At 32.5% G+C, this 13,615-nt stretch overlaps 2 long non-coding RNA genes across 30 annotated transcripts in view; one reads left to right on the top strand and one right to left on the bottom strand.

The window, feature by feature from the left end:
• LOC107629187 lies at positions 3,069-12,072 on the top strand. Of its 29 annotated transcripts, none has more exons than XR_002358689.1 (21): positions 3,070-3,361; positions 3,900-4,067; positions 4,148-4,280; positions 4,738-4,815; positions 4,984-5,072; positions 5,164-5,339; positions 5,437-5,523; positions 5,798-5,868; positions 6,449-6,625; positions 7,109-7,685; positions 7,775-7,838; positions 8,031-8,106; positions 8,832-9,121; positions 9,264-9,331; positions 9,438-9,502; positions 9,839-9,878; positions 10,003-10,037; positions 10,176-10,329; positions 10,613-10,706; positions 11,322-11,470; positions 11,561-11,601. It is a non-coding gene; the product is annotated as an uncharacterized LOC107629187 (long non-coding RNA). The 29 variants fall into 29 exon arrangements; XR_002358697.1 differs by having other exon boundaries at positions 7,109-7,664; XR_002358698.1 differs by having other exon boundaries at positions 7,109-7,659.
• LOC110269889 overlaps positions 13,251-13,615 on the bottom strand; it is a 3,822-nt gene continuing 3,457 nt past the window's right edge. Inside the window, exon 2 of the long non-coding RNA XR_002358716.1 lies at positions 13,251-13,482. This is a non-coding gene — a long non-coding RNA (uncharacterized LOC110269889). The remainder of the gene's footprint in view (positions 13,483-13,615) is intronic.

Here is a 13,615-nt window from a genome sequence, read left to right on the forward strand (position 1 = left end):
AAAAATAATTAAAATTTATTTTATTTAATATTAATTAATATTAATCATAATTAATAAATACTAAATAAAATAACTTCTATGTTTTTTTCTTTTTGTCTCCCAAGTGCCTAGCATTATTACCTTAACTCGTTACTCGTTGCCACTATAATAATGTTAAGTATTACTAAAGGCTTTAACGACATTAATAATCAAATTTACAAACGGTCAGACCGCAATAAATCCATTAATAAAATTCGTCAATTTTTACTCCCGTTCTATATTGCTGCTAGTAACTTATTTATGATGTAAGAAAGAAAATTTAATTAATTTAATTAAATATGGCTAAAGTGTGATGAGTAAATTATTTCTAAAATAAAAAATAAGATTTAAATTATTTATCATTAATGAGGTCTAGTCGTTTTTTAATTTAGAGATGAGCAAGATAAATTTATTTGTCCAGAATAGTATTAGTCGCAACGATGAATAGGCGCAAATTTTACAAATTACCGACGGCCACAATAGCTCAAATTAGTGGCAACGATTAATAGCCTGATAATAACTTCTCTTTAGTGCGTTCATTATATTTTTGTATCTCTATACGCTATTTTAATTACGAATATATATGAATATAAATATAGTTATATTTATATACAAATACCTGAAATTAGTCATTTATATAACAGTTGTTGGTGTAAATGATTACACATCCAATAATTAAATCAATTCTGCTACGTTGTCAACAGAGTTTCTGCCAACTTCTGCCAACTCTTGTTTATAATTGTGTTTAACGGAAGTATCTTTATGGATATATCTAACAAAAATATTTTTTTATGGTTGTGTCTAATGAAAGTGTCTTTATATATATATTTTCTGGATGTGTCTCTTTATACATATATTTAAAATATAATAATTAATTATTATTGACAATAAATTAGCAGATAATATATTGGTACCCTTTACTTTTCCTAACTAAATATATAATAAACAATACCATTACAAATAAGAGCGAGTGTGAATTACGGTCAACTACTTCTCCACCAATATATATATATAGGGAGAGAGACTATGTAATAAACAATAACAGCTATTTGATTTTACAACATTTATTACTCTTTTTTCATATTACAACAATTCACTTGTACTACAATAATGATACAGACACAAGACACAACACGAGAAATGATTCATACAACTGAATTTATTAGCAAATGTTTATATAACATGATCTGCTTAACAACTTAAATACTTACCTTAATTATTTTAAAGTACGTATGAAATGGTCGACGCAATTTTGAGCGCACTCCATGGTCCGTAGCATACAACCTCGGGTCTTAGTTTCTGGATGGGGCCAATGTTTTTCTATGCAATTGTCGATACATCTTCTCATTGCTGGAATGCTGCTATCGTCTCTAGGATGCTGTATTTTTATATAATAAGATGGAGTTGATGACTCTTTAGGAATAATTTCATTAGACTCAACCAAAACGAAACACATAACTACTCCAATAATAAGCAACATTATTATTACACTCTTCATAGCCATTTTTCTTTCTTCAAAAAGATATGATATGCCAATACTTTATATACAAGTTTAAACTTTTCCTTAGTAGCATTATTTTATGTAATATGATTATTATAGAATTATATATGAGATTAATTATTTTTAATTTGTTTGGTTTGTATGTGTCCCTTCCCTACTTTGTAAATCAAATAATATAAACAACACAACCAAAAGTTTCTCATTGCAAGCAAGGGATGTTTAGTGTAATAATCTATAATTAATAATTAAGGTTGTTTGGTGTTTTGTAAAAATATGTATTATATATGAAATAGTAGTAGTGTGATTTCTATTATTTAGACTCGCTCAAAGGTAAAGAATTTTAATTTTAATTATAAAACTTAAATCTACGATTAACCTCATCACATTTATCATTTAAAAAAAATTAGTAAACATATTAGTGGCATTATTAGTTACCAATAGTACAAATAGATTATCACTAAAAGAGTGATTATGGTGTAATCATAAGCAGAAGGTGTCTAAATAGTTAAAAATTATTAAATAATTTAATTAAATAATTTAATATATTTATTAAATTATTTGGTTTAAATTTCTGTTTTTTTTATTGGTTTTATAATTTTATCTAAAATTTTTGGCCATTTAAGTTTCGATATTATTATCAACAATGCTAGGGAACTAAGAGGGTACCAACAAAAAATCAGCCAAATATCTTTAGGTGAATTCAAAATTTCTACGTAAATGGTACTTATGCTAGACATTAAGATGTTTTTTTTCTTTGTAAATTAGATGGTTCTGAATCTATTTTCTAATTTATCATGTTTTAGATATTTGGAAAGGAAAGGAAGGTGAAGAGACAGAAGCTAATTGAATCAATTTCCGTGATTCACATTGCAATAATACTGAACGTATCTCCTCCTAATTTAAATGTGGTAAAATATTTAATAGCTAATATTTTAAATCATAAATAAATAAAATTAATTATTATATTTATAATTAATTAAGTTGTTCCATTCTTAACTAATTTGAAATTAGTTCCATATACTTTTCCTATTATTATATCATAAAACTATCGCTCTAAAAAAAGTTGAGCTTTTTGGTGCATAAATATTATTGTTTTTGGTGTAGCATGCATTGGGTCAAGAGAAGGTTTACACTAACGTAGTTGTGATTGGTCCATTAAAATTCTTACATTTTTCAAAAATAAAATCCTTTATAATTATTTACTAAAAAAAATCTATATAATTTATAAATATGTGATATCCTTTATTTTATGAGTTAGTTTTTGAGTTAAGTTAAGCCCATTTAATTTAATTTTAATATGATATATCCAATCTAATATTAAAAGAAACAATACATTACATACTCTATAACAATCACTACAAGAAAAAAGATGTTTAGCAAAAAAATTTTTTAGCGGCCATAATATTATTGTCATAATTTTTTTTTAAACTATCTTTTAGTGGTAATTGTATATTTACCATTAATACCATAAATTATAATGGCAATTTAAACTATGATCACTAAAAAAAAGCTAAAATTTTAAAAATAACGAGAAAATTTAAACGGCTAAACCAAAATTATTTTCACTCTGGGTGCCTCACCGCCACTTTACTTCACACAAACTACACTTTCAGTGCTTCATTCCCTCTGAGAACCACACACCGTTCTTCTTCACACAAACTATTCTTCCAGTGCTTCATTCCCTCTGAGAACCACACATCGTCACATCTCCATCATTCCATCTTTTTCATCCCTCGAATCTCTTCCAAGTTTTCATCTCAATGTTAATCGCGATCTGAATCCTTTTCTCGGACAAGCTAGTGCTGATTTTGATTGAAATCTGAATCGCGCTCTAATCATCAGGTACGAGTTCCTTAATCTCCTTCTCAATTCTAATTCTTGTGCTCCCAATTTGTGTTCTATCGCAACCTGGTGCTTTTTTCCAATTCTTTTTTGTTCAATGTACATTGCTGAAATTCAATTGTCATTGTTATTCTGAAATATTCATTTGATAGGATGAATTAGGATTATTAGAATACAAAATTGAGCTTTTCTTTTTCTCCTTTATTTAACGGTTATAGATAGAAGTAGGAGGTGATTCTGATTTGAGGAGTGAAGTTAGAAGAAAAGTTAAACCTAAGGCTGCAACATTTGGGAGACAGAGGTTTGATTGGTTGGATTAGGTTTGAGATTTATTATACATTTGTAAATCTGTTTTGGCATGGATGAATTAAGATTTTTGTTTATATTTGATGGAAACCTTGTATTGCCTTTGATTTTCTGTATTTAGTGAGTTAAATATAATCTTAGATGATTGAGTGTTAGGGGTCTTTCCTTCTTCTAATTAGGTGTGGCTTTAAATTGTGTAGTTTTTATTGCTTGGCTCTGTTTTAATTTCTAGGGTTTGAAACCTTATTCAAATTGAATATATGTTTGATGAAGTGAAAAAAGCCTCTGCATCCTGCATTCCTTACGTCAAAGCCTTCTTGTTGATACTGCTATGACTCAGCATGGTATGGGTGATGAAGCTACTATAAAGAAAATAATTTTTGAGGTGGATACAGATAATGTATGTTGGTTCTAAACTTAAATCTGGGGAACTTCCTTATGAAAATATTGTTATCATTACTGAGATTTTTAAACTAACAGGATGGAAGAATAAACTGTGAGAAATTCTGTGCAATGATGAGAAGTGGAACCCCACACCCCGAACAACTATACTAAATCTCTTGAATTCAGTCAATTTCACACCATTGATCTGTATTTGTTGAAGTATTGTTTGGTACGAATTTAAATTCGAGCTGTCACATGCTATTGTACTGATGCCGGAATTTTCATGTTAAAGTATCAGCTATGATATCCTATGAGGATTTATCATTTTGTATGTTGGTTGAGGAAAGAGCAGCCAATGAGGCAAGGCAAGTTTGGTTTGCTGAATCTATAATGAAGTACAAGTTTAAATATAGTTGTTCAATTTGAAATTCTTTCCTGCATATTCTTTCTGGTCATTACTTCTCATTCTTGTGTGATTACTTATTGAAATCCTTTTCTGCATATTCAATTTGAAAGTTTAGTGAAGTTACTTATTGAATAAATTCTAAAGAATTTAAGCTTTATTTATCACTTTAATTTTTATGGTATTATTCTTCCTAAAGTAACACCAAGACTTCTCTTCAGATATTTTATTTCTGCGTTAAATTACTGCTACTTAATGCTTTTATTTCTTGTTTGACACATAGGTCTTGAAATTCTTTATGGAAAGGAATATTGTCAATGCCCTTCATGGTTAGGTTACAAGTGGAACACTGATTCTGCAGGTTTGTACTATTATATTTATATTTCAGATGCATATATTTGATTGGAACAGTGCTTCTACCAATTCTTAAAAATAGAGTGCAGACTAATGCTATGAGCTAATATTCTTTATTGAGGATTTTCCTCACACAATTTCTAATGCAATATTCAAAATCATTAGTTCCTGTTAGGATTGTGCTGTTAGTTTGCTCTTTGCATTGTTTCCAGTATTGGGTGGAACATCAGGTGTTCTTTAGGGAGTAACACACATGACTAAATTGTGAGTAAATTATAGAATTGATTGTGTTCCGCTTTGATTTGATGTGCTGATCTGATTAAATTCTTTTTTTTTTATGATATACCTATTTCAGTTACTTATTCGGTTATTCCTTGAGATTATGAGATAGGGGAGAAAGGGGTTAACCTGAGTGGAGGCCAGAAGCAACGGATTCAGCTCGGTCGTGCTCTTTACCAGAATGTTAATATATACCTCTTAGATGATCCATTCAGTGCAGTTGATGCACATATTGCCACAAATCTTTTTAATGTAATGACAAATTCCTTTCTTTACATACTACATTTAATTTCTCTAGTGTTGTTTACTTTCTCTTTACTAATAAAAGGGTTTATTTGAAACTTTGCAGGAATACATCATGTAAAGACTTGCAGGAAAGACAGTTTTGCTTGTCACGCATCAAGTTGACTTTCTTTCTGAATTTGATTCTGTTTTGGTAAATTGGTAATCTTAAACCAGTGTTTAATTTTATATCCTACTTCTCTCATTTTATTTTTGCAAAAATATATGATGATTGTAAATATATAACAAGTTCTAAAGATATGATTTTATGAATTTTTTAATTGAATTATGAATGGACTAATTAATTCGTTTTTTACATTTGATGTCACACGGGGTTGTTCATGACTAATTTTTTTTTTATTTATTTGATTTGTGCATATGCATCATTCAATTGTTGTTTCGGTCCTTAACTCCATTCTACATTATAGTTGATGTCAGACGGTGAAATCCTACAAGCTGCTTCTTATCATGATCTGTTGGCCTCAAGTCAAGAATTTGGGTATAAATATTTTGAATTTAATAAATATTTCATTTTGCAGTAATTAATTTTAGTATATTTATATTATGTACAATAATAATAATTGTTAGAAAAAATAATTTGAAACTTTAGAAAAATGATAGGTTGTTATTTCTAAAAGAGTGAGTATAATTAAAAAAGTCTTAAGATTTTAGCGGCACTAGTAATGGCAATTAAAGGCAAAAAACATTACAATGTTAGAATTATTTTTAGTGGCCATATAAATTGCCGGTGAAATGGATTTTGGCGGCAATAGTAATGGCCACTAAAAGTGAATAACATTACAATCTTAGAATTACTTTTGGTGGCCATATAAATTGCCAAGAAAATGGCCGCTAAAAGTTATATACTTTTTGCGGCCATTAAAATGGTCTTTACCGGTAAATGTTATAATTTCCGCTAAAACCTTTTAGCGACAAAGTATAAGACGGCTAATATCTAATTGCCGGTAAATGCATTAGCGGCTATTTTTATTGTCGCTAAAAGCAAAATAAATGGCCGCTAAAAGTAATTTTTCTTGTAGTGACACCACTCATTGTGCTACTATTCTTTCTCCTTGCAGCTGCATCAACAGCCACCGCCACCTCTAATTTATTGTTCTTCATCTTTGCTACTCGCTAGAAACAAATTCGGAGCCTCTGTCATCGTATTCTTTTTTCTTCGACAGACGCTCTCCTAACCCGAAGCACTCAGCTCGCCCATTCTCTATCTTCGATGCCAGTTACTGTTTCCATCATCGGTGAGCTCCTTCTCACTACAAGAAAAAAGGCCTATGGCCACGCTTTTTTCTTGCTACGCTTTAAAAGCATGGCCAAAAGTGGTCAATGGCCACGCTTTTATGTGGGTGGCGATTGATTAGAGATTTGGCCACGTTTTTTCTTGCTACGCTTAAAAAGCGTAGCGAAAGGGGTCTATAGCTACGCTTTTATGAGAGTGGCAATTGATTTGAGATTTGGCCACGCTTTTTGTTGTCACACTTAAAAAGCGTAGCCATAGAGAAAAACAAGTACACTTTTAAAGCGTGGCGACAACCTTTTGTTATAGTGACATTTTAAAAGTGTAGCCGTTTCCTACAACTCTTTTGGCACGCTTCAAAGCGTGGCCAAAAAGATTAAAAAAAATGTTTCGAACGGAATATAATTACTTAATTACATTGCACACCATCTTTCAAAATCTCTTTCTCCTTAGAATCCTGAAACTCTTCGAACCTTTTGTATTCAAGGAAGGCCCTTCGAAAGAAACCTAAACTCTTCCAAAGACCCCAGGGTAGTACTCGGCAACCCCAGCAATCTGAAGAACATCGTCGGGGCTCCCTGTTCCGGAACACTAACCTTACCCCGTTTTAATTAACAAACCCTAACCTAACACCCACCACACGGGCCCCCTTTCCCCTCACAACAGTGCCGCATCCCCACTCCCCCTTTTCCCCTCTCCAGCGCACACAACACAATACACACACGCGGAAGAGGAGAGCCCGAGGAAGGAGACGCTGCCTTGCTCCCAGCTCCGTCGTGCCCAGCCTGCCGCCGCTGTTGAGTCAAACCCAAGAGAGAGTGTGACGATGAGAGAGGAGGAGCCGTCACCAAACGCGTCGCCGCCGCTGGAGGAGCTTCGCGCTTCGCCGTCGCCGTGGAGGGGAAAGAGGAGCTGCTCCTGTCGCGTCAGTCACTGTCATGCTTCCTGGTTGCTGATGAGGGAGCCGCGAGAACCGTTGCCGTCGTGGAGGAGGGGGACACGCGAAAGGGAGTCGTCACGGTGGTCGCCATCATCGCTGTTGAGTACATGTTCATGCTTTTTCAGTAAATCTTCTTTCATCATTTAATCATTTATTTTGAATATTACAATAAATCTGTGCTTTTAATTGTTATTACTCTTCTCCAATTGAAAGGAACCGATGGAAGGAGAGAACCGCAGGTACCGTCAATTTCCCGAAGAACAAGGTTACTCACAAGGTTTAGCTTCTCATCTGAACAAAATTCATTTGTGCTTCTTTGTTTATGTTGTTTATTCTCTGATTCATTTGTTTATTATTTTCAAGTTCAACTCTGTTTCTTCAGCTTTTCGATTTTCGCTGTTTGAATCCACTTGCTTTTTCTGGATTGAGATATATAAATTAACTCCTTTTTTGATGTTGCTTGTTGTAGAGTTTTCTTCTGCCGCAGCAGATTCCATTCATTCAGTCTTATGCTGGAGATGTCAACCAAGTCATCCACATTTTTTGTCAGTGTTTTCGTTGGGTTATGTAACTTATTTGTCTCGTTTTGTTGTTATTGGATTTAATACTTTGTATGGTTTATTGTGGATCTTCAAAATAATACTTTGTTTAGATTAGAAGCTTAGTTTTGCATTATTTCTCACTTGATTTGCTCTTTTTTTGTTGAATTGCCTAATCCTCTTACTGTGTTCTTATGTGCCCTAATCTGACTGTTATTTACTAAAAGAGTACCAGATTCAATTTTTGGGAATATACCTTTCTGTTACCTAGCTATCAGTTGCTGCATGTGAAACCAATCTGTGGTTGCAATATCTTTTGGGTTTTACTATTCTGTCACTGAAAAATTAGGGTTTCAAAGAACTTGTTTATTGTGAATGAATGGAATAATAAAATGGTGCAAGAACAATGAGAAGTCATTTGTTTATCTATAGAAATGGTTGGGACTTGGGAGGGAGTGATATTTCTTATGGCTTATTTTGCCTAGGCACAAATTCAGTCATAGCTTTAATATCATTAACCTTTTAGATTTTCATTTCACTATGTTGCTGCGGCTTATGGATTGTGTTTGTTTTTGTGAGTACATACATATCACATATGCTTGATTATAAACAGGTGCTGGTGGGAAGAATATGCTAGTGCACCCTGTTTAGTTTGAAGTTAGAGTTTATAATCATTTGATATCTCTAGTTCTCTAATGAAAGTCTTGTAACTTGGCTTGATTTGCTTACAGATTTCCATGTTTGTATGATCATATCTTTGCTGAGAATTTTAAGATTATGGGTAGAGGTAGAGGAAAGGTAAAAAGCTAAATGTTAATCATGAAGATGCTGGAAGTGGTGAGGATGAAAAGCTTCCCACACAAAAGAGAAGAGGAAGGCCACAAAAACCTCTTAAAGATGAATTTGATGATGAAGGAGTTGAAAAAGTAGAGTGCTTACGTGTTTACGTGTTTTGAAATGTAGCTAATTTCTTTGGCACAATCCGGCCAACCAATAACACAAGATCTTCTTTCTAGTGGTGGTGAGTTTTTGTACTTCTAGATTTGTTTGCCGTTGTTTGGTTTGAATATTTTTTTTTTAGTATTTGAAGACTTCATGATGGCTGTAAGTATTTTCTAACTTTTAGTATTATTGTGGTAATTGATATCTTAATGTTTATTTAGGGAAAGTGCTTACTATTTGGTTTTGTTAATCGAGAAGAAAAGGCATAAAGAAAAAGTTGATTCAAATGGTAATTTATTCCCACTATTACTGAATATGGGCATTTGTATTCCTTTGGTTTCTATATTCCTTCTGTCATCTTGAAAATCCAGTTTCAGTAGTTAGCAATAATGCAGGTAGTTCTCCATTGCAGCCATCACCATCTTCAAGTAGTTGATTCTCTTCGAAGTCAATAAGAAAGGTAACAATCTTGTTACCGTTTCATATGGAATATTCATTTCATTTTTCAACTATTGACAGTCATTTATATAGTTTCTTTTTACTTTTTGTTTTGCTGCTTCTTTGCTATTTTTATTTCTTTGCTATAATTCTCAGTTTCTCGCATTAAAAGTTTTTAAAAAAAAATTCAATCCAATTAGTGCTCTAAAGAAATTCTTTTAAAATACAAAATTGTTCATGTATTTGATGTTATTAATTAAAATCTAACATTTTTTCTATTGGTAATAGCTATTACCAAAGGAAGGGTAATGCTCAAGCACTCTAATGATTTCACTGTCACTTTCTTTGCTTCGCACAGTTGTTGGATTGGATCACATGGCATGGCATGTTGGTAAATGGTAATTGATGTATGAGCTGACTGTGATTTGAAACTAGTTTTGTGGAATACTTTTAACCAATTAATTCACACAAAAAGGTTTGAATTTCCTCTGTGCATTAATTAAAGTTTGGTTTATTTTTCAGGGGATGCACAGTTGTATTGTAAGCCTCACTTTAAGGTACAATCAATGTATTTTTCCCTCTTTTTCTAGTTAGAAAGGTAAATCAATTTTCTTTCTGTTTGATGTATGTTCTATTAATTTCTCTCTCTCTCTCTCTCTCTCTCTCTCTCTCTCTCTCTCTTAAACTATGAGCAGAAAATGTCTTGGTTCCGTCAGAAGACAGTGAATTTACCTCTGTTCGGGGAGGCCTCTATTGTCTCACTTGTAGTGTTACTATTTTTTGTGGCCTTTGCGATTTTTTGGGCTGCTACTACTGCAATCATATTCATGGATTGGCCAAGATATTCTTGTAAGTTCTAGATACTAGTACCTGCAAAATGGGTTTTTCTATTATCATTGCTATTTCTGAATTCTTTTAAATGGCTAGCAATTCTAATATCTGTCTTGTAAGGGTAACTTATTATATCTTGGAGGCAACATATGTCTTCCACGTGGCTTAAAAACTAATCTTCACTGTGTGGATGTTAAGGATTCTACAACCAATCTTGAAAGATATTCCCTTATATTCCTTTCTTTAAACTCAACTTAGCCACTATAATAAGTCTTTATAGTGTTCATTATTTCCTCTGTAGTAAGTACAATTACTCTATGCTGCTACAAGGACAATAACACAGCCATGGCAACTTCAGTTTCAACCATAGGAGCTGTCAAAGGAACTCTAATCAAGTATGAATATGATCTGTTACCTTTCATGTAGTTAGCTATAGCTTCTTTCCTATTCATAATGTGCAATTTTTATGTGAAATTCATATTACTGTTTTTCATTATGATTTGATTTTTGATTTCATGTGTGCAAATCCTTTTTCTCTCTTGTCGTATTTGCTTTTATCATTGTGAGCATTTCTAAACTTGTCATATAAGGGAGAGGGCCTACCGAACTAGATATATTTGTTTAGGATGATCTTAACCAGTAACCGGTGGTGAGTGATTCTGATATGAAATATCATTTTGATTGTTTGATCTACTAAATGAATGTAGCAGCAATGCAGCAATGTGTTTAGGACTTGGGAGTATGACAGTGTTGTAACAAGTTATTAAGTAGGTGAATCATTGATATTTGAGCTTAAAAAACTGAGATGTCTAGTTATGTAATATTCATAAACATCTGTGTGGAAGTCACTAAATCTTGAAGATATCAATGAATATCTCCGTGATTTATAATTCCATTTAAACATCTTTATTATATTCATTGAGGCATCTCCTTGTGTGGTTGAATGTCAGTCTTGATATTCTTGAATTTCTCTTCATGTATCATTTCTTATTAAGAATGTTCTGATGCAGTGGCCGGTGTATATCTCGCTGAGAGGCTTAACACTGTTCTGAGGATGAACTGGAAAAGCTTCTCTAGTCAAAACTATTTTGATCCAAATGGATTATTCATGTCAGTTCTTTGGTCGGAGCCCCTTCTCGTCATTGCTATGATAATTCTGGTTAGTATTTTTCATCACGTAACTCATTTAAATGATGGTCCTCGTTTCTTATTTAATACATTGAACTGAAGTATCTTGTCTCTCTGGCAGATCAACACACTCTTCTCCTTGTGTTACTTGATTGTTAGGTGGAAAAGTAACTCTTAAATTACAAGAGAATAATGTAATTTTACATTGCAGGCGAGTTTGAATGGTTCTGGAGCTGTGACTTCATCAGTTCCCAATTCATCAGCTTTCTTTGGAAGCGGCTTGAAGAAGGTTCATCAAGAATCCCTAGCAGCAACAAGGTTTCCACCGGAAGCTTCAAGATTGCGGCGATCGATGAGGACAAGCAGACAGATAAGGACAGATGGAAAGGGTTGGCCTATGATATCTCAAATGACCAGCAAGATATCACAAGAGGGAAGGGTATTTTGTAGTTTTTAAAGGAAGTAGATAATGTAATAGTTGTTGGAATTGTAATGCATGTATTACAAATTCATGGGTAGCTGTTCACTTTGACTTTTTGTTAGAGCTTGTCATGTGATCAACCACTATATTTAGTGTACAAGTTTATGAAGGTTTTATATTGTTAATAGTAATTAAAATTGTTATGAAGGTTTTATATTGTCTAAATTTTACATTATCTATTAATTCTGTTAGATTTTATTATGAAGATTAAAAAAAAAAAACAATTGAACTTGAACAAACCTATAGCCACGCTTTAAAAGCGTAGTTATTCCGTACAGGAGCCATTTTTCGCTACGCTTTAAAGCGTAGCCATATCTCTAGCTACTTGCACGCTTTAAAAGCGTAGCCAAATGTCTTGCTATTGGCACGCTTTTAAAGCGTAGCCATATGGCATGCTATTGGTACGTTTTAAAAGCGTAGCCATATCTTGATATTGGCACGCTTTAAAAGCGTAGCCATATTTCACACATATGGCCACGCTTTTAAAGCGTGGCGATCTTTAAAAGCGTGGCAAGAAAAAAAGTGTGGCGATAGGTCACCAAAAGCGTGGCGATAGAGCAACCGGCACCCTTGCTGTTGTGACCCTTTCAAAAGCATGCCGGTTGCTCAAAAAGCGTGGCGAAAAGCTATCGCTACGCTTTTTTGAACTTTTCGCCACGCTTTAAAAGCGTAGCAAAAAGCTTGTTTTCTTGTAGTGTCTTCTTTCTTTTTAGAGAGGGAGAGAGCACCCAAGTAGAAAGAAAGAAGCGAAGAGAGAGACAGAAAATCAAGGATGGAAGAATTGAAATATAAAACTCTAAGTTTAAAGTTATTCACTTAGTTCTGATTTAAAATGCTTATTCAAATTTTGTGTTTGAAATTTGAATTCTAACCCCAAAAAGAGAAAAAACCCGCTTATAGCCAAAATCTCCTTTGCAATCTAATATGCTTTGAAGTTTCTATTTGAGAATAACATTTTTTTTTTGTCAAACACACTCTTTTCAGAGCTATTATTTTGGCAACTACAATACCTATTTTACCCATTCACTTTTCAATGTTGACATTTTATTTTTTTTAGTTGATAATGTAATTTTACTTGTTGAGACATGCACTAGTTATTTATTATAGATAGATAGATAGATAGATAGATATAAGATAGATATATAGATAGATAAATAGATTCAATCATGGTACACTCATTACACACAATGACAGACAACACTAGAAAGGATTCATATTATATTTAGGAAAAAATTTCAAGTGTATTGGAAAATACCGATATTTCAGTTGTTTTAACCGTTGATTTTAATTAATATATATTATATATATTTTTTATAATTCAGATCAACGGTTAAAATAACTGAAATATCGATGTTCTTAGTATACTTAAAACTTTTCCTATACTTAGAGGCACTAAGATGTGCCATTTTATTATATTTGTTGATAATTTTGGTAGCAACTATATATTGTCTTATAGAATGCATAACTGAGCCAATAGACTTGAAGCCCGAGACATGAAAGTAACAACGGTAAAGAAAACATTACATTAAAGTATTTATTTAAATTTCATCAATTCTAGCAACCTGTTAAAAAAAAAGGGTCAAAAGAGGTCTTAAAGTACAATTATTGTGAAATATATATTTTTTATTTTCCTAAAACTAATGATAGTAATAATACAGTTCTATAAATTTGAATTATAATATAAAGCATAAAAAA

This window comes from Arachis ipaensis, chromosome B03 (assembly GCF_000816755.2).
Source record: "Arachis ipaensis cultivar K30076 chromosome B03, Araip1.1, whole genome shotgun sequence".
NCBI lineage: Eukaryota > Viridiplantae > Streptophyta > Magnoliopsida > Fabales > Fabaceae > Arachis > Arachis ipaensis.